We start from the raw sequence: 25125 nt of genomic DNA, 5'->3' as shown, positions 1-25125 counted from the left end.
CAAGACCCCAGCCCCCACCTACGGGGGAAAGTTTTACAAATGGTGAAGCAGAGCTGCAGCTATCTCTCTCTCCCCCTCTCTCCTTCTCTACCTCACTCTCCCCTCTCAGTTTCTGGCTGTCTCTATCCATTAAATAAAGAAAATTAAATAAATTAAATTAAATAAAAAAACAAGATGACATGGTGAATATAGTACTACGGGGGCCCAAGGGTAATGGTATGGGTACAAATATTATAGGTAAGGAAAAGAAGTCCATATTCTAGTAAGAATGTATTGTAATGAACACGAATATCTTCCCTTGGTGATGAAGAGTTATCTCCTGTTAAGTGATTCTCAAGTTCCCCTCAGTTATTGAATTTTTTTGCCTTTGTTATCAGCAACTTGGACACTCATCTGTGATAACTGCCAGTATATCTTTGAAGAATGAAATTCATGCTAATAGTGTGTTTCTTAGCCTCCATCTCTGCCGCTGAGGTAGCTGAGAAAGAAGCCACATATCATGTTATGCTGAATGTCTGTTGAGAGAGCCTCTTCCCTATTGGGTGCCCTTTGGGTGGTCCCACCAGACACCCATGAGACACCCATTTGAATCACACAATATTAAAAAATAACTGAATGAAACACCAGTATTCTTGAAAACTGTTTCTGTTGACTGGGGTCATGGTGGGGAGCTGTCACCATCATGATGGGAATGATAGCATCTTGTGGTGACAGATGTCTGGCATTAACACTTATCTCTAGGTAGAAAGCAGCAATAGGATAAGCAGAAAATATCAATAAGGATATTGTACCTAAGAGATCTTTTGTGGTGGCTACTTCACCACATGTCCATAGATAGGAAAGTGATGGGCAACATACCAAGGGTTACCTGACATTTTATTTTTCTCTTTATTGATTTAATAATGATTGACAAGACTGTAGGATAAAAAGGGTACAATTTCACATAATTCCCACCATCGGAGTTCCATATCCCATCCCCTCCATTGGAAGTTTTCCTATTCTTCATCCCTTTGGAAGCATAGACCAAGGATCTTTATGGGATGCAGAAGGTGCAAGGCCTAGCTTCTGTAGTTGCTTCTTCACTGGACATGGGCGTTGACAAGTTGATCCATACTCCAGCCTGTTTCTTTCTTTCCCTAGTAGGGCAGGGCTCTGGGAAGATTGGAGTTCCAGGACATATTGTGGAGGTCGTCTGCCCAGGGAAGTCAGTTTGGCATCATGGTAGCATCTGGAACTTGGTGGCTGAAAAACAGTAAGATATAAAGCAGAGCAAATTGTTTAATTGTCAGGAAACTAAAGACAAAAATATAGCAGCTCTCTTTTCTATCCAACAATGAACAACATCAACAATGGCAATAATAATAACCACAATGAGGCTACAACAAGGGCAACAAAAAGGGGGAAAAATGGCCTCCAGGAGCGGTGGATTCATGGTGCAGGCACCGAGCCCAGCAATAACCCTGGAGGGGAAAAAAATATATAGCAGCTGACATTTGGAGTCTTCATTTTGGAAAAAGCTAGTAGGTCTATTTTAGGTATATTCCAAGGGGCCCCGGACTTTACCAATTTTTGCCTGAGCCTGACAGCTAACATACAGGTGGGTCAAAAATATTGTTTGGGGAATTGGTGTCAGATTTGGAAATAAGACTAGACAGCTGAATCATGGAAGAAAGTATCTCTCAAAGATCATCTGACCTTTTAACTGATGTCTTTCCATATCTCTCCCTCTCTTGCTTTTCTCTAGGGCTTCACACATTTCACTAATACCAGTCTGGCTTTTTTTTTTTTTTTCCCCACTCAAAGATAGGTACACACAAAGAGAACTCATAGTACCAGAACTTCCCCTGGGTGCTCTGTAAGTCCCAAGTGATACTGGAAAGCTCCAACTTTGATTTTGCACTTGGCCAGGCAGGTGCGGAGTCAGATCTCTGGCCCAGCACTGACTAGCAGAGACCTTAAAGGCCCTAAAAGTGACTAGCATAGACTGATGTTCATGGCAGCATTATTTATAATAAACTGAAAGTGGAAGCAACCCAAGTGCCCATTATCTGATGAACAGTCAGAAAGGGTAGAAGCCTGATTGGAGGATCACAATGGGGAGTCATGTTCCTTTCCTGCCTCATGCTCTAGACCTGTCCCACAGATGCTGAACAGTTTTCCTTAATTTGTTCTCAGTTGCATTCACAGGATTTCTGAAAAAAAAAAAAGATACATGGATAGTTGAGTGAATAGAAGTTACTATAGGAGGCTGGGCAGTAGCACAGCAGGTTAAGCACACACGGTGTGAAGAGCAGACTGGCTAAGGATCCTGGTTCAAGCCCCTGGCTCCCTACCTGTAGGAGGGTCGCTTCACAAGCGGTGAAGCAGGTCTGCGGGTGTCTATCTTTCTCTCCCCCTCTCTGTCTTCCCCTCCTCTCTCAATTTCTCTCTGTTCTATCCAACAATAGCAACAATAGCAACAACAACAAAAACAATAAGCACAACAATAATAACAAAAGCAACAAAATAGGGGAAAAAGTGGCCTCTACCACCCCATCAGCTGGGGCCCTATTTGGGGAGTCCTGAGATTCCCAAACAGATATGATGGGCCTAGACCTTGAATAAATCTCTCTCTCCATTGTTACTGGTCATCTCTATCAGGAACAACACAAAAGAATCCTTTGTGGGCCCCTATAGGACCTTGCCGTCAACTTGGATCAACAACAGTAGAGAATATTCCATCCTCCGAAGGGAGGCTGGACAATATACTCTGTGCTATACCTGAGGAAAATGGGTCGATATTGGGACAGCCTGGAATGTTCCTACTCATGACCACAGAATGTGAGCTCAGATCTAGAGGATGCAGAGGTCACATAGGCTCCTAAGCTGAATGCGGGCCCCAGATCACATCAAATCAATGGGGTTTACAGTCAACAATATTTATACAGCTTTCCCATATTAGGGAGCTACTCTCTTCCTTGATCCAGCTTTCCGGTCCTTTTTCCAGCCATGACATCTTCTCCCCAGGCAATAATTAGGATCCACCTGCATATCAGATTGCAGGCTCAAGGAAAACTAACAAACAAACAAAAATTAGTATAGCCACAGGCCCTTTGGAATATAACTAAAATATGCCTACTAGCTATCTACAAAACAGAGACGAACCCCCCCCCCCAACTCTTCACCTGCACTACTCCAGCCTTTAGGTTCATGATTAATCAATAACTTGTTTGGCTTTATATGTTAACTCTCTTTTCAGCCACCAGGTTCCAGATGCTAGCAGGATGCCGACCAGACTTCCCTGGACAGACAACCCCACCAGTGTGTCTGGAGCTCTGATTCCCCAGAATCCTGCCCCACTAGGGAAAGAGAGAGGCAGGATGGGAGTATGGATCAACCTGTCAACACCCTTGTTCAGCAGGGAAGCAATTACAGAAGCCAGACCTTTCAACCTTCTGCATCCCACAATGACCATACTCCCAGAGGGGTCCATACTCCCAGAGGGTTAAATAATAGGAAAGCTATCAAGGGAGGGGATGGGATACGGAGATCTGGTGGTAGGAATTGTGTGGAGTTTTACCCCTCTTATCCTATGGTTTTGTCAGTGTTTCCTTTTTATAAATTAAAAAAAAAAAAAGGCCTCCAGAGAGCAAGTGAAAGAGATGACAGTACCAAAGTTTCCCACAATGAGGTGAAGGCCTGATTTAAATTTGGGTCCTGTAAATGACAAAGCAGTGCACTCTCCAAGTGAGTTATTTTGGCAGCTGAAATATATTTTATTTGTTTTCTTTTAATGGAGGAATACGTAGAGATAGACAACAGAAAGAAAGGCCAGTGCACCACTGAGTGCTTTCTTATGATGTGGCCTTGAGGATTGAATCTGGGACCCCAGAGCTTCAGAAAGGAAAGTCTTTTTACATAACCACTATACTATTTTCCTCTATTTTCTTTATAATTTTTAACGATGTGTTTATTTAATATGAGAAAGAGATGGTGAGAGGAAGGGGAGAGAGAGGACCAAAGCACCGCTCAGTTTTGGCAGAAGATGGTGCTGGAGATTGAACGTGCAGCTGTTGGGGCATCAGGCATGCAAGCTGAGGCTCTCACAGGCTGAGCTCATGCCCCACCAGGAACTCAAGTTTCAAAACTGGATCTGAGCATTGCTGCAAGTCTTTCACAATGGCTTCGAGAAGTCATCTAGCATTACCTTATAATTTCTCATCTGGTGACATAACCCATCCATTTGGGTGAGGATCCATGCCATCTTTATCATGTATATATTAGAGCAGGGCCATATTCCGTGGGATCTGTTAGTCTCAGGCAGGAAGGCCCATCCCCAGATTCCTTTTTTTAAAAATTTTATTTATTGATTCATGAGAAATGGTAGGAGAGAGAGAAAGAACCAGACATCACTCTGGCACATGTGCTGCCGGGGATTGAACTCAGGACCTCATGCTTTATCCACTGCGCCACCTCCCGGCCACCATCCCCAGATTCTTACTCAGCATCACACTCGCCACTGTCTGGACCAGTGCAGGTGGCTGAGCTGAGCAGTCAGATAGAAATGTTTACACAGAGCACTCTTCATTACCTCTGACAGATGTATTTAGCTTCACAGCTTCCAACCTCAGTTCCTGGAAGGCTGCCAGGCATGGTTGCCAGATATCATTGCCATGGAAACCATAGACCATCCCACCCGGGAGAAACACACAAAAGCAAAAGCAGAGTAATAACGGACATGTTCTTTTTAGGCTCTGGCTCCACACCCAAACACTGCTGGACATATGTCCGTCTGCAGGCACAAGGGTCAGGTGACTAGTAGACACGGGGTTATCAGTGACTTCCAGGAACAGAAACACTAGGAGAAACCCCACTTGGAGAAGCAGGATCACAAAGAACTGTTTCTGAGTGTGAGAATGTTTTTCTTATTTTCCTCAAAATGTAGAGCTACTATGGCTGACGCTCCTTTCAGAAAAGAATGCCATTTAGTGTGTTTGTCTGTTTGTTTACCAGAGCGCTGCTCAACTTTGGCTTATGAAGGTGCTAGGCACTGAACCTGGGATCTCAGAGCCTCGAGCATGAATGTCTTTTTGCATAACCACTGTGCTGCCTCCCCTTCTCCCCAACCCCAACATCTACCCTGGTTTGTTGTTGTTGTTTGTTTGTTTGTTTATAAGATGTAGCTTTTAATTAAAAAAATCTATTGGATTTTTGACATTAATGAAAAAAGACTCTATCCTCCAGGCATTAATTAATTTTTTTTAGTTTTTTATTTATAAAAAGGAACCATTGACAAAACCAAAGGATAAGAGGGGTACAATTTCGAACAGTTCCCACCTCCAGAACTCCATATCCCATCCCATCCCCTGATAGCTTTCCTATTCTTTAACCCTCTGGGAGGATGTACCCAAGGTCATTGTGAGATGCAGAAGGTGGAAGGTCTGGCTTCTGTAATTGCTTCCCTGCTGAACATGGGCATTGACAGGTTGATCCATACTCCCAGCCTGTGTCTCTCTTTCCCAGTGGGAAAGGGCTCTGGGGAAGTAGAGCTCCAGGACCCATTGGTGGGGCTGTCTGTTCAGGGAAGTCTGGTCGGCATCATGCTAGCATCTGGAAACTGGTGGTTGACAAGAGAGTTAACATACAAAGCCAAACAAATTGTTGGCCAATCATGGACCTAAGGGCTGGAATAGTGCAGATGAAGAGTTTGGGGGGGGGGTCCTTAATTTTGTAGATAGCTAGTAGGCATATTATAGTTAAATTCCAAAGGGCCAGTGGCTATACTAGTTTTTTTATTGTTTTTTTTTTTTTCCTTTTTCTTTTTGCCCCTGAGCCTGAAATCTGATATGCTGGTGGATCCAAGTTATTGTCCGGGGAGATGATGTCATGGCTAGGAAAAGGACCAGAAAGCTGGATCAGAGAAGAGTAGCTCCCTAATATGGGAAAGGTGTATAAATATTGTTTACTGTAAACCCCATCGATTTCATGTGATTTGGGGTCCATAACCAGCTTAGGAGCCTATGTAACCTCTGCATCCTCTAGATCTGAGCTCACATTTTGTGGTCATGAGTAGTAACATTCCATGCTGCCCCAATATCGACCCATCTTCCTCAGGTGTAGCATAAAGTATGTTGTCCAGCCTCCCTTCAGAGGATGGAACACTCTCTACCATTGTTGATCCAAGTTGAGTCCAAAGTCCTATGGGGTCCCACAAAGGGGTCTATTGTGTTGTTCCTGGTAGAAATGACTAGTAACAATGGAGAGAGGGATTTATTTGAGGTCTAAGTCCATCAAGTCTGTTTGGGAATCTTAGGACTCCCCGATTAAAGGCCCCAGCCGATGGAATGGCTTGATAGTGACTAAAGAGTGATCGTTAAAGTATGCCAGTCTATTGCCCTTATTCAGCTTTTGCAGTCCTTGCTTTGCTAAGATTAGCTTTGGAGTGAGTGAGAGAACTGTAATGGGAAGCAGGTGAGGAGGGTATCTAAGTCTAAGTAGACACTGTTTCATAATGAACTTGATACTGACTCACTACAGACCATTGTGTATTTTTTCTTTTAGGAATATATTTTTCCCTAATTTATGGATACATGTGAACATATGCTCTATCTTATGGGAGCGAATCTATGTCTAGGTTTTGGGACTTTGTTAGGAAGTGAACCTCCTGGAATGGAATTAGAAAAAACTATGAAAGGAAAGGTCTCACCTAAGTAACGGTGGTGAAGGGTTGACATTCCATGCCTGATGTCTCTGGACACAATCTGAAGTGAAGCATGCTGAGGTGGTACTAGTTGCGTTGATTAGGTTGGGATAGGTAGATGCAATATCATTTGGTATGAATTGAGAGAAGCATGCAGGAAATTGAGCCCCACTCTAGAGGTTCCAGGACTGGGGGAAATATAGGGTCTATGTAGGAAGCGGGAAGTTCCTGCTGTCTTAGGGTTTAAGAAGACAATAGATAGTTATTGCTATAATCACATTATTTGGCAATTGGGTTAACTTTGAAAAATCCCTTTGCTAGGATTTGCTGTATCATACCCACCATCACTGTATTTTATGTCCTTTGACATTATTTGTATATAGCTATGCCACCAGTTGCTTCTGTTCTCCCTGGACTAAGCTTTTAAGAGAGTCAACATATCAAAGACTATGTATTAAAAAGACTCAGTCTGTGCTTTAAAAAGTTTGAGACATTCGATCAGTTTTTCTCCTCCCATATCACTTAACTAGTGATTTATACGGCTACAAATTAATAGGAGTGTACATAAACTCCATTCCCACCACCAAAAGACTGTGTCCCACCTCATCCCTCCCCCAGACCCATGGAGCTGAACATCCACCCTCACCCTCAACTCAGGGTTTTTACTTTGGTGCCCTACTCCAAGTTTAGTCAGATCCAGCTTTGAGTTTCCCTTTCTGTTATTCTTTTTCAACTTCTCTTTATGAGTGGGAGAATCCCATACTTATCTTTATCTTTCTGACTTAGCTCACATAACATAATTCCTTCTACCTCCATTTTAGCAATCCCATTCTTGTTTCATAATTACTTATGAAGTACCTGTTGTGTGAGAAACATAAAGTAAGTTTCTATCGGAGGTTTACAACTGAAAGTAACATGGAATCTCTCAGGAAAAAAAAAAGACTTACTTATAATGGGAACACTGAAGAGTTGTACATGTATGATAAGCTAGTCCATGATTAAAATCATGACTCAAATCCACAACTACTGACTTATGTTGCTATTACTTACTTTGTTGCTCAGACTATTTCAGTTTTGGACATTAGAAACATCCCTCCAACCCCCATGTCCAGCTCAAGAAAGCATCAACACTGCTAATTCCATGGACTTCAAAGTGAGAGATACACATTTCTTACTCTCATAGGACAGACTAGCAGTGCTTCCCTCCACTCTCTATCTTGGGGATGATGGTAACTTTGGGGTGCTTAAATTAATGCAGAGCCAAGATAGCGGGAGCTCCAACAAGCAATGGCTCGTAACGCAGGATTCTCTGGATAGGGTAGGATACTGAGCTGTCAGCAGGATGGTGAATAAGGGGTCCTAAGTGTGACACCAAGGAGGGGTCCTATAGCTCACTCTTGGGTTAGAAAACAGAGGCCAGGAGGAAAAAGAAAGGCTATCTTTCGATTATTTCTGAAGCTCAACCCTCCCCCTGACCCCAGAACCAGACCCCAGGAGATAGAAAGCTGCTCCTAGCAGACTTCCTGCTACCTTGCTCACCAGGGTTGTCATTCCAGTTCTTTTCCTTTTTGCTTTCCTTCTCTCTTTATTTTTTTTTCTAAGTGGCTGGAGCTCTATTTGAGTGACAAAATATATGACCAATCAGAGCCTCACACCTGCCTGGGAAAGACTACCAGGAGGTTTTTTGGTTTTTGAGTTTTTTTTTTTTTGAATACTTCTTACAATTGGCTATCTTTGCTCAGGCTGCCTGAGCCAATCCTGAGCCAGCAAAGCGATGGACTGACTGTTAGGTTTTTTTACTCTATTCTGTTTTATTATGACTATTATATACATGTGTTCCTTTCTCCCCCTCCTTCTTCAAGTTGACCAAAATTGACATTTTTTGTTTTTTTCATTGCTAGGTGACTGGGTGTCCTATCCATTGTGAGAGGAACTTGTTTCCCTTTACCTCTTCCCTCCACTTTCCTTTTTACCTCCTCCTAGCTAATTAAAAAAAACAAAACAAAAAAAAAAACCTCTTTCCTTTCACTGATCTTTTTTTTTTCTTTCTTGTTCTTGTCTTATTTTCTTCCTTCCTCCTTCTTTTGCTTTCTGAATTCACTGATAATCATTTGTGAATTATTTGGGGGAAGAAATCTGACTCAGAGTGGACTCTCTGTGTGTGTCTCTCTTCTCTTCTTCCCTTTCTTCTCTTGCTATCCCTAGAATTAACAGTGGACAGTAGATTTGCATAATTGTCTATTTTTGCTTTCCCTTTTTTCCTTTCTCTTTCTTTTTCTTTTGGATTTGGTTGCTATTTTTTCTTGGACTGTAAGTGTTGTTTGGCTAACTGGTATTGGTTAAACCACATCAATCCTTGCTTAAGTTACTGTTGTTGTAATTTCTGAGGTTGGTGACTGCAATTGTCATAAAGGTATTTAGTATAGAGTGGCTTGTACTCAAAACACAACAACTGAAGAACGACGAAACAGAAAAATAAAAAATACATCAATAAGAAGAAAATGGTTAAATCAAGAGCAAATAAAACTGCTACCACAATGAATCAAGACAGGACCCCAGAAGAAACTCCAAATCAGTCAGAAATAACCATAGATAAGAAAAGATGCAAGCAATAATAAAACAAGTTATCACAGAAATGAAGACAACTATGGAGGAAAGGGCTATCAGAATTAGGGAAACAACAGATGAGACCCTCAAGGAAAACACAAGCTACCTTGAGGTAATTAGAGAACTGAAAGCTGAAATAGCTGAACTAAAAGGTCAATTAACAGAACAAGCAAATACTATAACTGAACTGAAGAAAGAAGCTGAGGGGAGGAAAGCAGACTAACAGAAGCAGAAAACAGAATTAGTCAGACAGAGGATGAGCTAGAGAAAACAAAGTAAAATGTAACAGACCTCAAAAGGAGATTGAGAGACACTGAAAACAACGACAGACATATGAGATGATCTCAAAAGAAGTAACACATATAATTGGCTTGCCAGAGGAAGAAAGAGAGGAAGGGGAAGTAAACATTCTAGAGGAAATAATAAAAGACAACTTCCCAGACCTAAACAACAGAAAGGACATAAAATTCAAGAGGCCTAGAGAGTCCCAAACAGAATCAACCTAGACCTGAAGACACCAAGACACATTATAGTTACAATGAAAAGAAGTAAGGATAAAGAAAGGATCCTAGGATGTGAGGGTAATCTGGCTGAGACATCTCTCACCCCGTTGATCTCCAGGGTTCTTTCAGCTGATCTGGCTGGCTAGGCAGGTGTCCCCTTCCTCCCTCACTGCTCCATGTGTGTCCCTCCCAAAGCTGCATTCAGTTGAAGAGGACAGCCTTCCTCTAGTAGAGAAGGACCGGTCTTCCATTGAGGGTATACTAGTAGCTATGCTTCCATGCTAGAACCTCCAAACAAGCTCTCAAGAAAGGATCCTAAAGGCTGCAAGAGAGAAACAAAAAGTCACATACAGGGGAAAACCCATAACACTACCAGCAGACTTCTCCACTCAAACTCTAAAAGCCAGAAGAGAATGGCAAGATATCTATAGAGCCCTGAATGAAAAAGAGTTTCAACCAAGGATAATATAGCCTGCTAGACTTTCATTCAAACTAGATGGAGGGATCAAAACCTTTTTAGACAGACAACAGTTAAAGGAGGCAACCATGACCAAGTCTGCCCTGAAAGAGGTTCTAAAAGACCTCTTATAAACAAGAACATCACTATAATACTTGCAATATAACAGAGCAAATTAAAAAATGATGAATAATGGCACTACAATACATTAAATCCATAATATCAGTAAATGTCAATGGCTTAAACTCACCCATCAAAAGGGACACAGTGGGAGGATGGATCAGAAAACATAACTCAACCATAAGCTGCCTGCAAGAATCCCACTTGACCCAACAAGATAAACAGAGACTTAAAGTGAAAGGCTGGAAAACTATCATACAGACTAATGGACCACAAAAAAAGGGCAGGAACAGACATTTTCATCTCTGACACAATAAATTTTAAATTAAATAAAGTAATAAAATATAGGCAAGGCCATTACATAATGATTAGAGGAATAGTCAGCTAAGAAGACTTAATAATTATTAACATCTATGCACCCAATGAGGGACCATCTAAATACATCAAGCACCTACTCAAAGAACTTAAAAAATATGTCAATAGTAATACAATAATAGTGGGAGCCTTTAACACCCCACTCTCACACTTAGATCAACAAATCAGAGAATCAACAAAGAAATAAGAAAATTAAATGAACAGATAGACAGACTAGACCTCCTGGACATTTTCAGAGTCCATCACCTCACAAAACTGGAATACTGCCGGGATAGCCTGAGGGTACTTCTTCCCGAGCCGGTGCTCTCTGGGTTGGAGAGAACTCAACTGGAGCTGATCTAGGCTGCTGTGTGGGAGAGGGATCAGGAACGCGTGCTGCACCAACTTCCGCAGGAGATACACTCTGGAACTCTCGGAGCCGGAAAGCAATTTTCAAGTGTCTTTAATCAGAAGAGCAGCTGTTTTTATACTTTCCAAGTAGGGTGGAAACAGGATGTGATATAGAGAGGGTGGAGAGAAAAGTGACTGGTGAAAATCAGAGTGTGACAAGGAGGGAGCGGAACAGGCGAGAATCCTATAACTGAACCACCAATGCCCTGGAGTGCTTTATGTAAAAGTGATTTATGTAAATAGACCAAACCTTTGGATCAGTAAATCCCTATATAGGCATATGGATAAGAAGAAGCCAGGGGGAGATGGCAACTACCCAACAGAATACACATTCTTTTCAAATCCACACAGCACATCCTCAAGGATAGACCACATGTTAGGCCACCAAGACAGTATCAGCAAATTCAAGAGCATTGAAATCATCCCAAGTATCTTCTCAGACTACAGTGAAGTAAAGCTAATATTAAACAACAAACAAAAAATTACTAAAAGTCACAGAATATGGAAACTAAACAACATACTGCTTAAGAACTGCTGGGTCAGAGAGACACTCTAGCAATAAATACAAATGTTCCTGGAAACAAGTGAAAATGAAGACACAAGCTATCAAAATATTCGGACACAGCTAAAGCAGTACTGACATGGAAATTCATAGCCATACAATCACATGTTAAAGAACAAGAAAAAGCTCAAATAAATGACCTTACTGAACACCTTAATGATTTAGAGGAAGAGGAATAAAGGAACCCTAAAGCAACCAGAAGGACAGAAATCACTAAAATTAGAGCAGAAATAAACAACATCAAAAATAAGAGGACCATACAAAAGATCAATGAAGCCAAATGTTGGTTCTTTGAAAAATTAAACAAGATTGACAAACCCCTAGCCAGACTCACTAAAAAAAAAGGGAGAAGACTCAAATAAATAGAATTGTAAATGATAGAGGAGATATCACAAATGACACCACAGAAATCCAGAAAATCATGTGGAACTTATATTAAGAAGTACATGCTACCAAGCTAGAGAATCTGAAAGAAATGGAAGAATTCCTAGAAACATATGGCCTTCCAAAACTGAGCCAAGAAGAACTACAAAACCTAAATGCACCAATCACAGACAGAAATCTAAACAGCTATTAAGAATCTTCCCAACAACAAAAGTCCTGAACCAGATGGCTTCACAAATGAATTCTACAAAAACTTCAGGGAACAGCTAATACCTATACTTCTAAAGGTCTTCCCCAATATTGAAGAAACAAGAACACTCCCTTCCATCTACTATGAAGCCAACATCACCCTGATACCAAAAAGCAGATAGGGACACAACAAAAAAAGGAAAAATACAGACCAGTATCTCTGATGAACGTAGATGCCAAAATATTAAACAAGATCCTGGCCAACTGGATACAGCAATATATCAAAAAGATTGTTCATCAGGACCAAGTGAAATTTATCCCAGGAATGGAAGGCTGGTTCAACATACATACATCAATTAATGTCATTCACCACATCAATAAAAGCAAAACCAAAAATCACATGATTATCTCAATAGATGCAGAGAAAGCCTTTGACAAAATCCAACACCCGTTCATGCTTAAAACACGACAAAAAATGGGAATAGATGGGAAATTCCTCAAGATACTGGAGTCCATATATATAAGAAACCTATAGCCAACATCATACTCAATGGACAGAAGCTGTCAGATCAGGGACTAGACAGGGCTATCCACTATCACCAATACTCTGCAACATAGTATTGAAAGTTCTTGCCATAGCAATCAAGCAAGAGAAAGAAATCAAAGGAATACAGATTGGAAAGGAAGAAGTCAAGCTCTCGCTATTTGGAGATGATATGATAGCATACATAAAAAAAACCTAAAGAAGGAGTCAGGCGGTAGCACAGTGGGTTAAATGCAGGTGGCACAAAGCTCAAGGACTGGCATGAGGATCCAGGTTTGAGCCCCTGGCTCCCCATCTGTAGGAGAGTCACTTCACAAGCGGTGAAGCAGGTCTGCAGATGTATATCTTTCCTCCCCATCTCTCTCTTCCCCTCCTCTCTCCATTTCTCTCTGGCTTATCCAACAATGATGACGTCAGTAACAACAATAATAACTACAACAATAAAACAACAAGAGCAACAAAAAGGAATAAATCAATAAATAAAAATTATAAAAGAAAAAAGAAAAACGTAAAGAATCCAGCAGAAAACTACTCAAAGTTATTAGGCAATATAGCAAAGTGTCAAAATCAATGTACAAAAGTCAGTGGCATTTCTTTATGCAAACACCAGATCTGAAGAAGAAGACATCCAGAAATCACTCCCATTCACTGTTGCAGCAAAATCAACAAAATACCTAGGAATAAAGCTGACCAATGAAGTGAAAGACTTTTATACTGAAAGCCATGAGTCATTATTCAAGGAAATAGAAAATGATACCAAGAAATGGAAAGACATCCCATGCTCATGGATTAGAAAAATAAATATCATCAAACTGAATATTCTACCCAGGGCCATATACAAATTTAACATGATACTCATCAAAGTTCCACCAAGCTTCTGTAAGAGAATACAACAAAAGTGAATACAACAAAAGCTACTATCATTTTTCTGGAACCAGAAAACACCTAGAGTTTCCAAAACCATATTGAGGAAAAGAAACAGAAATGGAGGCATCACCCTGCCAGATCTCAGACTACATTATAAGGCCATCGTCATCAAAACAGCCTGGTACTGGAACAAAAATAGGCACACAGACCAATGGAACAGAACTGAAAGCTCAGAACTAAACCCTTGCAACTATGGGTATCTATTCTTTGATAAGGGGCCCCAAAGTATTAAATGGAGGAAGGAGATTCTCTTCAATAAATGGTGCTGGGAAAACTGGGTTGAAACATGCAGAATAAAACTGAACCACCTTATCTCACCAGAAACAAAAATCAACTCTAAATGGGTCAAGGACATGCATGTTAGACCAGAAACTATCAAATACTTAGAGGAAAACATTGGTGGAACACTTCCCCACCTATACCTCAAGGACATCTTTGATGAAACAAACCCAATTGCAATGAAGACTAAAGCAGAAACAAACCAATTGGACTAGATCAAATTGAAAAGCTTCTGCACAGCCAAAGAAACTATCACACAAACAAAGAGACTCCTTATAGAATGGGAGAAGATCTTCACATGCCATACATCAGACAAGAGACTAATCACCAAAATATATAAAGAGCTCAGCAAACTTAGCAACAAAAAAGCAAATAACCCCATCCAAAAATGGGCAGAGGATATGACCAAAACATTCACTACATAAGAGATCCAAAAGGCTAATAAACACATGAAAAATTGCTCCAAGTAGCTGATTGTCAGAGAAATGCAAATTAAGACAACACTGAGATACCACCTCACTCCTGTAAGAATGGCATACATCAAAAAGGACAGCAGCAACAAATGCTGGAGAGGATGTGGGGACAGAGGAACCCTTCTGCACTGCTGGTGGGAATGCAAATTGGTCCAGCCTCTGTGGACAGCAGTCTGGAAAACTCTCACAAGGCTAGACATGGACCTTCCATATGACCAAGTAATTCCTCTCCTGGGGATATACCCCAAGGACTCCATTACACCCAACCAAAAATATATGTGTACACCTATATTCATAGCAGTACAATTCATAATAGCTAAAGCCTGGAAGCAACCCAGGTGCACAACAGATGAGTGGCTGAGAAATCTGTGGTACATATACACAATGGAATACTACGCAGCTATCAAGAACAATGAACTCACCTTCTTTGCTAAGATGAACTCACAGAGGAAGTAGAGGAAAGCTTATCTGTTTAAAACTTTTCATATATTTTCTCCTTTCCTTCTTTCCCTCCCTCCCTTTCTTCCTTTCCTTTTTTCTAATAGTACTATCACTGGAATTCAGTGACATAGGGTAAGAAAAGACAGGCAGAGCCAGAGAGACAGAAAGAATGAGAAACACCACAGCACTGCAACACTGCTTTTGAAGTTTCCACCTTGTAAGAACTCCCATGGAGTCACAGGAGGCCCAAAGTAAGATCCTCAAACATGATAATATGAACTTGATTAGTTGAGCCACCTTCCTGCCATATAGATACAGATTTTTTTTATCTTAGTGACTTTTTAATCCCATAGCAATAAACTGCTTGTAACAAATGCGAAAGCCTGATATACATATAACTTTTTCCTGGGATAAGTAAATGCAAACCATGAAATATCAGTAAACTTTGAGGGAGTGATCAATATCAGAGACGGCTTTTATTTTTAAGGAGTTGAATTTTCTGTTGCTAATGCTACTAATACCAACTGTGTCTGCCAAATGACTCATTTAAGAACCTTATCATTGATTTTTTAAAAATCACATAAGGAATGTGTACATATTCCTTTTCCCTCCTGTGGAGTCTGTCTGACTGCAGTGGGCTGCTTCATGCCATGAGTCTGGGCTTGAACTCAACAGAATGAATGATCAGAGCCTGGCTATCTATGCACACCACACAGCATCTGGAGGAAACTCTTAAAATAGTGTCTTCCCAGTTGTCTGGTCTCCTAATATCTTTCTTCTTCTTCTTCCTCTTCCTCCTCCTCTTCTTCTTCTTCTTCTTCTTCTTCTTCTTCTTCTTCTTCTTCTTCTTCTTCTTCTTCTTCTTCTTCTTCTTCTTCTTCTTCTTCTTCTTCTTCTTCCTTCTCCTTCTCCTCCTCCTCCTCCTCCTCCTCCTCCTCCTCCTCCTCCTCCTCCTCCTCCTCCTCCTCCTCCTCCTTCTCCTTCTCCTTCTCCTCCTCCTTCTTCGTCTTCTTCTTTCCATTTTTCCCTTTCACCCCAGGTAAGAATGAATATTCCAGATACCACCCCCAGGGATATTTCTGTGGCCAGAATTTTAAACACCATCACCAGTTAGATGCTTTTCTAAGAGTGGAAAGTAAAATCAACATCTGGAGATACCTAATACTTCAAATGCCACCATTTGTGTTGAGATGGGCAGAACTTTCTTCAGACTCCCTTACAGGTATGGGCTATTAAGTATTATTGATCACCTGACTTTGCCAGTTTCAGTTTCAGGTGATACTGGGTCTTATAAATGTGACTTAAAAAAAATTTTTTTTTAACTCAGCTTCAAGGGATGATGCATTTTTCTGGGTAAAATAGCCCAAAGTGTCTAAATAGTGATAAATCATCTGAGAGCATTAGCAGGTTTGAAAAGCAACATTTATTAGCTAACACTGCCATTTCTTTTCCCACCCAGATTTCCTTTCAAAGAAAATTTATTGCTATGACTCCCTGACTGAAATATACTCCATAACACAACAGGATTGAAAACATAGTCAATCAATTGTTTTTGGTCTTTTTTAATGACTAAACTGAATTGACCAGATTGATTGTAAAGAAGTCTTTAAAGTTGACTGGAAAAAAATTAACAAAACAATCAAGTTGGAAACCATCTGAGTCAATGGTCACATAAAAATTTGATGTGTATTCTTTGCAGACTAACTTTCTGTCTCTACTGAGGTCTGGAAAGCTATTTATTTCTTGAGAAGGGAGATTGCTTTAATAACAACAAAATGCTTTGTTGTCTTCAGGATTTAGGTTCTGGATCACAAAAGTTATGAGCTTTTAATTTTACTCACAAAATAAAAAAGAATACTTTAATTTCATTTTTATTGAAACATACAAGAGGAATTCCTAATTACTCCTGATTCTAACAAAAGAATAGGGCAGATCAATTTCTAGCATTTTAAAATCGCTACTGAGCTGCATTCTGCTGAAGTCTTAAAATTTTTCCTAACAATTTGTCTTTTGCACTTATACAGTTGAATCTCTATTCCTGGCAATAGGAAACTATCTGAAGATTCAGGTAACTAGAGAATAGATCTTTTAGATATTCCTATTTAGGGTGAGGAGAGAAAAGAAATTTGTTACTGTATAAATTAAGAACAAAATTTCATGGGTGGTCTTGGAGGTTGTGCAGTGGCTAAGGCACTAGACTCTCAAGCATGAGTCCCAAGTTCAATCCCCGGCAGCATATGTACCAGAGTGATGTCTGGCTCTTTCACTCTCTTTTATCTTATTCATTAATAAATAAATAAAGTCTTTTTTAATATTTTCTTTATTTAAGAAAGGATTAATTAACAAAACCATAGGGTAGGAGGGGCACAACTCCACACAATTCCCAACACCCAATCTCCATATCCCACCCCCTCCCCTATAGCTTTCCCATTCTCTATCCCTCTGGGATCATGGACCCAGGGTCATTGTGGGTTGCAGAAGGTAGAAGGTCTGGCTTCTGTAATTGCTTCCCCGCTGAACATGGGCATTGACTGGTCGGTACATACTCCCAGTCTGCCTCTCTCTTTCCCTAGTAGGGTGGGTCTCCGGGGAAGTTGAGCTCCAGGACACATTGGTGGGGTCTTCAGTCCAGGGAAGCCTGGCCAGCATCCTGATGACATCTGGAACCTGGTGACTGAAAAGAGAGTTAACATATGAAGCCAAACAAATTGTTGAGCAATCATGGACCCAAAGCTTGGAATAGTGGAGAGGAAGTGTTAGGGGGTACTCACTGCAAACTCTAGTGTACTTCTGCTTTCAGGTATATATTTTGCAGTAGTTTATGGATACGTGTGAACATATGCTCTCTCTCACAGAAACTGGTGTATATCTAGGTTTTGGGACTTTGTTAGAAAGTGAACCACCTAAGATGGAATTAGAGTGTACTATAAAAGGAAAGGTCTCACTTGAGTAATGAAGCTGAAGGGTTGTCATTCCACACGTGAAGTCTCTGGACACAGTCTGAAGTGAAGCATGTTGAGGTGGCAATCGTTGCGTTGGTTAGGTTGTGATCGGCGGATGCAATATTATTTGGTATGGATTGGGAGAGGCATATGGGAAAGTGGGCCCTATCCAAGGGTTCCAGGACTGGGGGAAGTAGGGGCTCTATAGTGGAGATGTGAGGTTCCTGCTGTCTTAGGGTTCAAAAAGACAATCGATAGTTAATGTTATCATCACATTATTTGGTAATTGGGTTAACTTTGAAAAGTCCTTTTGTTAGGGTTTGCTGTACAGTATCCAGTATCTTGTATATAGCTGTGCTATTGGATGCTTCTAATCTACTTGGTCTAGGCTTTTGAGAGAGTACGCATATCAAATACATAGCCTATATATTAAAAAGATTCAGTTTGTGTTTTGAGAAACTTTGAGACATACAATTGTTTTTCCCCCTCTCAGATTAATTAACTACTGATTTATATGTCTACATTTTTCTAGGAGTGTACATAAACACCATTCCCACCACCAAAAGACTGTGACCCATCCCTCCCACCCACTCCCATGCCCCACTGGCCCAGGAAGCTGCATGTCTACCCCTCACCACAGGGTTTTTACTTTGGTGCCCTACTTACAATTGGATCAGGTCCTGCTTTTAGTTTCCCTTTCAGATCTTCTTACTCAACTTCTGTTGATGAGTGGGATCATCCCATACTCATCTTTATCTTTCTGACTTAGCTCACTGAACATAATTCCTTCTAGCTCTGTCCAAGATGGGTCAGAGAAGGTGGGTTCATTGTTCTTGGTAGCTGCATAGTATTCCATTGTGTATATATACCACAGCTTTCTCAGCCACTCATCTGTTGTTGGGCACCTGGGTTGCTTCCAGGTTTTAGCTATTACGAATTGTACTGCTATGAACATAGGAGTACACACCTCTTTTTGGTTGGGTGTTATGGAGTCCTTGGGGTATAACCCTAGGAGAGGAATTACTGGATCATATGGAAGGTCTATGTCTAGCCTTGTGAGAGTTTTCCAGACTGCTCTCCACAGAGGCTGGACCAATTTGCATTCCCACCAGCAGTGCAGAAGGGTTCCTCTGTCCCCACATCCTCTCCAGCATTTGTTGCTGCTGTCCTTTTTGATGTATGCCATTCTTACAGGAGTGAGGTGGTATCTTAGTGTTGTCTTAATTTGCATTTCTCTGACAATCAGTGACCTAGAGCAGTTTTTCATATGTTTGTTAGCCTTTTGGATCTCCTCTGTAGTGAATGTTTTGTTCATATCCTCTGCCCATTTTTGGATGGGGTCATTTGCTTTTTTAGTGCTAAGTTTGCTGAACTCTTTGTATATTTTGGTCATCAGTTTCTTGTCTGATGTATGGCATGTGAAGATCTTCTCCCATTCTGTGAAGGATGTCTCTGTTTATTTAATAGTTTCTTTGGATGTACAGAAGCTTCTCAACTTGATGTAGTCCCATTGGTTTGTTTCTGCTTTAGTCTTCCTTGCAATTGGGTTTGATTCATCAAAGATGTCCTTGAGGTGTAGGTGGGAAAGTGTTTTACCAATGTTTTCCTCTAAGTATTTGATTGTTTCTGGTCTGACATCTAGGTCTTTGATCCATTTGGAATTGATTTTTGTTTCTGGTGAGATAAGGTGGTTCAATTTCATTCTTCTGCATGTTACAACCCAGTTTTCCCAGCACCATTTATTGAAGAGAGCCTCCTTCTTCCATTTAATCCATTGGGCCACCTTATCAATGATTAGATGTCCATAGGTTGGGGATTTATTTCTGGGCTTTCAATTCTGTTCCACTGGTCTGTGTGCCTATTTTTGTTCCAGTACCATGCTGTTTTGATGATGATGGCTTTATAATCTAGTTTAAGGTCTGGGAGTGTGATGCCTCCATTTCTGTTTCTTTTTCTCAAGACGGTTTTGGCAATTCTAGGTGTTTTCAGGTTCCAGATAAATGATTGTAGTGTTTGTTCTATTCTCTTAGAGAAGCTTGGTGGAACTTTGATGGGTATTGCATTAAATTTGTATATGGCTCTGGGGAGAATATTCATTTTGATGATATTTATTCTTCCCATCTGTCGTTTTCGCCGGGCTGGCTTCACGGGCACAGGTGGGTAACAGATGACCAGGGACTCATGGTTGAGCTATAGGCAGTATCTCTTTATTCATGCAGGACGCAGCATAATCTAAGCCGAGCTAAGCTAAACTCTACTAAAATGAACAATGTTGTCTTTATATATACTTCCCAAGTAGGGCGTGAACAGGATGTGACATTGAGAGGGTGGAGAGAAAAGTGACTGGTGAAAATCAGAGTGTGACAAGGAGAGGGGGCAGAGCAAAAACATATCATGAAACAGTGGGGATTGAACCAATGCCCTGGAGGGAGGGTGGTGCTTGTTAACAGCGGTTATGTAAATAGAATGAACTGGTTATGTAAATAGAATAGTGTTAAGCAGGGTGGATTTAAACCAAATGAAACAGAAGGGGTTTTTAAAAGCATACCAACACCAATCCATGAGCATGGGATATCTTTCCATTTCTTGGTATCAGTTTCTATTTCCTTGAGTAGCGACTCATAGTTTTCAGCATACAAGTCTTTCACTTATTTGGTCAACTTTATTCCTAGGTATTTGATTGATTTTGCTGAAACAGTAAATGGGAGTGATTTCTGGATGTCTTCTACTTCAGATTTAGTGTTTGCATAAAGAAATGCCACTGATTTCTGTACATTGATTTTGTAGCCTGATACCTTGCTATATTGCCTAATAACTTCCAGTAGTTTTTCTGCTGGATTCCTTAGGTTTTTCTATGTATACTATCATATCATCTGCAAATAGTGAGAGCTTGACTTCTTCCCTTCCAATCTGTATTCTTTTGATTTCTTTCTCTTGCCTGATTGCTATGGCAAGAACTTCCAATACTATGTTGAAGAGTAACAGTGACAGTGGACAGCCCTGTCTAGTCCCTGATCTGAGGGGGAATGCTTTCAGCTTCTGTCCATTGAGTATGATGTTGGCTGTAGGTTTTCTATATATAGACTCCACTATCTTGAGGAATTTCCCATCTATTCCCATTTTTTGTAGAGTTTTGAGCATGAATGGGTGTTGGATTTTGTCAAAGGCTTTCTCTGCATCTATTGAGATAATCATGTGGTTTGCTTTTATTGATGTGGTGAATGACATTGATTGACTTATGGATGTTGAACCAGCCTTGCATTCCTGGGATGAATCCCACTTGGTCGTGATGAACATTCTTTTTGATATGTTGCTGTATAAATAAAGTCTTTAAAAAAAATTTCACAGCTTTTCTGAGAACCCAAGAGGTATAAAGATGTGGCTCCCTTCTCCCCCTTCTCCTCCTCTCCTTCCTCCATTTCTTCCTCCTCTTGCTCCTCCTTCTTCAGAGAGAGACTGAGAAGACAGGGACAGAGAGAGTGAAAGAGACCAGAGCACCAAAGATTCTTTCAATGTAGTGAGGGCTGGGCTTGAACCTTGGTCACACATTTGACAAAGTGGCAAATATCCATGTGAGCTATTTCATCAACCCATGGCTTCATCTTTTTTGAGACAGCTGACTATTTTCAAACCCCACACACACCTCTTTTCTTCTTACTGCACAGTGTGTCAAGTAAGTAAGAAAGTTTGTGGATTCCTTCCTTCAGTGCCTGACTGACTCTAATCTCTAATTTTAATAAAACTCCAAACCTTTTATTGCTATTATTTTCATTTTTGAAGCAACATTGCAATGTAATGGTAAATGTTGTAGGTGTCCATTAATGAAAAGTGAAGTCTGCATATGTTATGTTAAGTTTATGACCAATTCTGTAAGTCACATTCTTTTCTTCACCAAATGATGGACCCTTTTACATCTTTCTTGACCTCCCCTGAAAGTCATCTTGTGTGAATATAAACAACTTCTTCTCCTCCTACTCCTACTTCTCCTTTCTTCTCTCCTTTTTCTCTTTCTTCTTGTTCTCCTCCTCCTTCTTTGTCTTCCTCTTCTCTTTTTCTTCTCTCTTTCTTTCTTCCTTTCATCACTGAGACTTGGTGCCTGGATGACACCGACCATTCCCAGTGACCATTTTTCCTTTTTTACTTGATAAAACAGAAATTGAGAGGGACTGGAGATAGATAATAGATAGATATATAGATAATAGCTAGATAGATGATGGATGGATGGATGGATGGATAGATAGATATATGGATGGATGGATGGATAGATGATAGATAGATAGATAGATAGATAGATAGATAGATAGATAGATAGATAGATAGCATATTTATAGCACTGTTTTACCACTCCTGAAGCCTACCTTCTGCAGTTTGGGAGCTGGGGCTTGAACATGGGACCTTGCAAAATAAACCTTTTCTCATGCCCTTTTGATGCATGTGTACCATCCACAGCCTCAACATCTGAGCCAAATTGGGGTGTCTGAGGGAAACCACAAAATGGATAGTCAGATGGACAGGATGCTCTAGTTGGTGAGTGTCACATGAGCTTCTTCTGCGGTTGGTGGGCTGCTCCCCCATTTCTGTTGTTGGCTGCTGATTCTGTTGTAGGCTCTGAGCTGAATGCTGCCTACATGAGCTGAGAGCTTTGCTACTTCAGGCTATACTTGCCAAGTCTTGTAGAGCCTCTGTTATAGATTTCACTTACCCAGTCTGGAAGTTTTGGTAACTGGTTCTTAGAGACAGAAGTCTGTGATTAGGGAATTACTTTCCTTCTTTTAAAATTTTATATAGACACATGCTATGAGATTATTACAAGAATTTATCAGGGGTCCGGCAATAGAGCAGTGGGTTAAGCACACGTGGCGCGAAGCACAAGGACCAGCATAAGAATCCTGGTTTGAGCCGCTGACTCCCCACCTGCAGGGGTTGGACTCAAAAGTGGTGAAGCAAGTCTGCAGGTGTCTTTCTTTCTCTCCCCCTCTCTGTCTTCCCTCCTCTTTCAATTTCTCTATTATTTTATTACTATTATTATATTTTATTATATATTATTATATTTTTATTATTATTTATTTTCTTTTATTATTTCTCAATTTATCCAACATCAATGGCAACAATAACAACAACAACAACAAAGGCAACAAAATGGGGAAAAATGGCCTCCAGGAGCAGTGGATCTGTGGTGCAGGCACCGAACCCCAGCAATAACCCTGGAGGAAAAAAAAAAGGAATTTATCTTACATTTAGTTCTAGATCCACTTTAGTTAATAGTCATCACTTTACATGGCTGTGAACATATGTTTTCCCCACTTTATTGACTTGTAGTACAGTTGTTGACACATAGGTACAACGTCTCATCTCCCTATGATGTGCTGCAAGACACTCTCTCCCCCAACCTAGGTCTTTTTCTACCACATTTTGTTCCAGGACCTCAGAGCCCCTCCATTCCATCCTGGTCCCTCCTTTTCCAGGTCTTTTGCTTTGGGACAATGGACCACACCCAGTCCAAGTTTCACCTTATGTTTTCCCATCCTTTCCTTTTAAGTTCCACCTGTAAGTGAAATCAATTGGTATTTGTCCTTCTCTTTTTGGATTATCTTGCTCAACATGATATCTTCTAGTTCTGTCCAAGATGAGGAAATGGAGATGACTTTTTCATTTTTAACAGCTGAATAGTCCATTGTGTATGTATATTCCACAACTTACTTAGACACTCATCTGTCATTGGGCCTCTGGGTTGCACCCAAATGAATATTACAAACTGTATTGTTATGAACACTGGTGTGCATGTGTGTATAGGTCTCTTTGGGTAGGTGTCTTCTTCCCTTTGGATAAATATCCAGGAGAGAATCTCCAGGTCATAGGGTGGGGCAATTTCTAGCATTCTGATGAGTATCCAGACTGTTTTTCATAGAAATTGGACTAGTGTATGTTCCCACCAGCAATGTAGGAGAATTCCTTCCAAAAGTTAGTGTTTTTGGAACCCACAGGTATGAAGTGGTCACTCATAGTGTTTATTTGCATTTCCCTGATCACCAGTGACTTTGAACATTGTTTTATATGTCTGTTGGTCCTTTGGATTTCTTCTTTGGAGAAGATTCCACCATATCTACCTTCCATGTTTCAATGACTTTGGGAAGTTCTTTAAGCATTTTGATTATTAGTTCTTTACCTGATGTTTAATATGTCAAGATTTTCTTCCACTCTGTGGGAAGTCTGTTTTGGTGGTGATTCCTTTTGCTCTGCAGAAACATTTCAATTTGATGTAGTCCCATTGCTTTATTTTGGTTTAGCTTTTCAGGCAGTTAGACTTCAGTCACATGGTTTGAAAGCTTAAATTAAAAAAAAAAAAAAGTTCTGCCAGGTTTTTCCACTAAGCATTTGACAGTTTCTGGTTATGTTTTTTTGACCCCACATTTCCCTTTCTCTGCCTGCCTTATTTTACCTAGCATAATGTCTTCCAGAGTTATCTAAGTAATCACATCTAAGATTCCTTTCTTTTTATGACTGAATAATTTTCCATTGTATGTATATATCACATTTTATTGAACCATTCATTCATTAATAGGCATGCAGATTGTTTCCATGCATTAGCTGTAAAATGGCCCGGGGCCACACATTTTGGTATAGATCTATCTGTGAGTTGAGGCCATTTTCAGGGAATGTACCCATCCCATTTATGGGAAAGATGCTAATCAATAGCAGCTTCAAAAGCTCCATCCCACACCCTTCAAAGGGCACAAGACATCATAATCTTATGGAGAAAGTATGAAATGGATTGACAGAAACTCTGGGTTTAATGAAGCTTATTCCTATGATAAGGGATTATTATTATTTTCTTTTGGCCTCCAGGGTTATTGCTGGAGTTCAGTGCCAGCACTACAAATCCACTGCTCCTGGAGACCATTTTCCCCCCTTATTTTATTGGATATAGAAATTGAGAGAGGAGGAGGAGATTGAGAGGGAGAGAGACAGACAGACAGAGAAATACCTTCAGACTTGCTTCACCACTTGTGAAGTGACCTCCCCTGCAGGTGGGGAGTCAGGGTCGAACTTGGATCCTTGTATACATCTTTGTGCTTAGTGCTATATGTGCTTAACCCAGTATACAACTGCCCGGCGATATATCCTAAGGAACTCAACATTCCCATCCAAAAAGATCTGTTTATACCTATTTTCTTAGCAGCACAATTTGTAATAGACAAAACCTGGAAGCAACCCAACAACAGATGAGTGGCTGAGCAAGTTGTGGTCTATAT

The sequence above is a fragment of the Erinaceus europaeus genome, chromosome 5, assembly GCF_950295315.1.
Source record: "Erinaceus europaeus chromosome 5, mEriEur2.1, whole genome shotgun sequence".
NCBI classification, from domain to species: domain Eukaryota; kingdom Metazoa; phylum Chordata; class Mammalia; order Eulipotyphla; family Erinaceidae; genus Erinaceus; species Erinaceus europaeus.
Note: the sequence above shows the minus strand (reverse complement) of the source record.